A 1,923-nucleotide genomic window follows, 5' to 3' on the forward strand; every position below is an offset into this window, starting at 1 on the left:
TTTTTTTAAAATTGAAAATAGCTCATGTTAACCTGAATGGAAAATGAGCCAAGAACTAAGCCAAACACACATGGCAATGACCCCAATGTGCCAAACACTCCACTAACTCTCCAGGACTCAATCTCTAATACACTAGATTTCATTTCCTTCAAGTATTTAGCTTCTAATGATTGGTAAATGAAGTTAGTTAGGGAGGTCAGGCCCCACTAATTTTCAGAATTTATCTCTCACACGAGAACAACAGTTTCATCCTGGTAGTAACATTTTAACAGGAATTAAAGTCCATTAGGTTTTCCATTTTTTCTGGCATCTTTCTTTACTAAAGACCGTACATTCAAGAAAAATACAGCTTTGGTAAATGAATTAAATCAGTTTGTTTTATATAGAAACTAACAGCTATGAAGTGCAGTCAATCTTTGTGATACAGAAGAAGACAACCATTTAAAAACAGCAGAGATCGATGTGTCTGGATTGTTTTAACTGAGGAGGGAGTATTGATCAGAACAAAGTAGCCCACTCAATTGATACACCATCTGATACCTTCTACATTCTCTCCCTCCACCAGCACCATGCAGTGGGTAGCAGTGTACGTGCTCCACAAGATGGAACGCAGTAACTTGCCAAAACTCCTTCGACAAAACCTTTCATACATTACCATCTCGAAGGATAAGGGCAGCAGATGACTAGGAATACCACAAGCTGTAAGTTCCCCTCCAAGCGTCATTGCATCGACTCGGAATGATATCATCATTCCTTCACTGTTATTGAGTCAAAATCTAAGAACTCCCTTCTTAACAGCACCTATCGTCAGATGTGCAGTGATTCAAGAATGTGGCTCACTACTCCCTTCTCTAGGGAATATATGGATCAGCAATCTTTGGTGGCCCAGCCATTGACTCCCATTACCCATGAAAAATCACAATAGAAATCTGCTCAGCTTTGCTAAATGAAATTACAGTGCTGTAGTTTACTTGTTCCTAATTACAGCGATTTAGATTGGTGACAAAGGTCATTTACTGTGCTGCACTTTGGAATGAGCTGCTGATTTGGAGTTAACAGACACATTAATACTTTGTCATTGTTTCTGCAGGTTTGAGAGGACACGTTCGGATGAAAAAGGAGCAAGGTGCTGCAGATGCTAATCTATATTAGGGCCTTATTGCAAATGGATGGAAATACACTGTGAACAAATTCATTTTATGGCCTTGTCAGATTCCATTGTGTGGATGACTTAATTGCAATGTGGGGGCATGCTTGAAGGTCTACAGGGCGGACAATCTGCAGGTCACTCCTCTTCCATTTGTCATCTGGCCACGAGAGCTAGCATTATATTTTGTTTTAAATGAAGCTGGCCAGTGGCAGGTGACATGCATTTTGTGTGGGCGTTTCACATAGGTCACTTTACAGTAGCGTAGTAGATAAATAGGCACAGAAAGCGGAGTGATAATTCAGTGTGAAAGCACCTCAGAAGATAACCTTTGCATCCACATATACATTGCACTTTGCAACACATATGTATACACTAGACTATGAATTCCTGAAAAGACAGTGAGAGAACCACGGGCATTTGTAGTCCTGCTTTTTAATCATAATGACAGAAACAAGTGCTTGTGCACCTTTTTAATTAGCTACAGCGCTGTCTAATTATTTTAATTTGCTCCCACAATTTCTGACTGGAGGTGGCTACAAAAATAACAAAATTTGCAGGTCAAAGTTATTCATTTAGAATATTTCAATACATTAATTCAATAAAGTACTATTCTGCCAATCTTTTGTATTCACCATATACAATAAGTTGGAAATGTTGCTAACCCTGGTGTAAGAAGAGGTGAATGCACTTAGCCATTCAACGGTGTACATTCATGACTGACCACGTACTGTTCTCAAGCTATGGTTGGAACCTGGCAAGGCCAGCATTTATTG

The 1,923-nt window shown here is 39.4% G+C and overlaps 1 long non-coding RNA gene across 1 annotated transcript; it reads left to right on the forward strand.

Annotated features, from left to right (window-relative positions):
* The first annotated feature begins 300 nt into the window (after positions 1-300).
* On the forward strand, positions 301-1,377 carry LOC122565229. The gene is made up of 3 exons (XR_006316118.1): positions 301-354; positions 566-701; positions 1,091-1,377. It is a non-coding gene; the product is annotated as an uncharacterized LOC122565229 (long non-coding RNA).
* Positions 1,378-1,923: the final 546 nt, after the last annotated feature.

Source organism: Chiloscyllium plagiosum, chromosome 2 (assembly GCF_004010195.1).
Source record: "Chiloscyllium plagiosum isolate BGI_BamShark_2017 chromosome 2, ASM401019v2, whole genome shotgun sequence".
Classification (NCBI taxonomy): Eukaryota; Metazoa; Chordata; class Chondrichthyes; order Orectolobiformes; family Hemiscylliidae; genus Chiloscyllium; species Chiloscyllium plagiosum.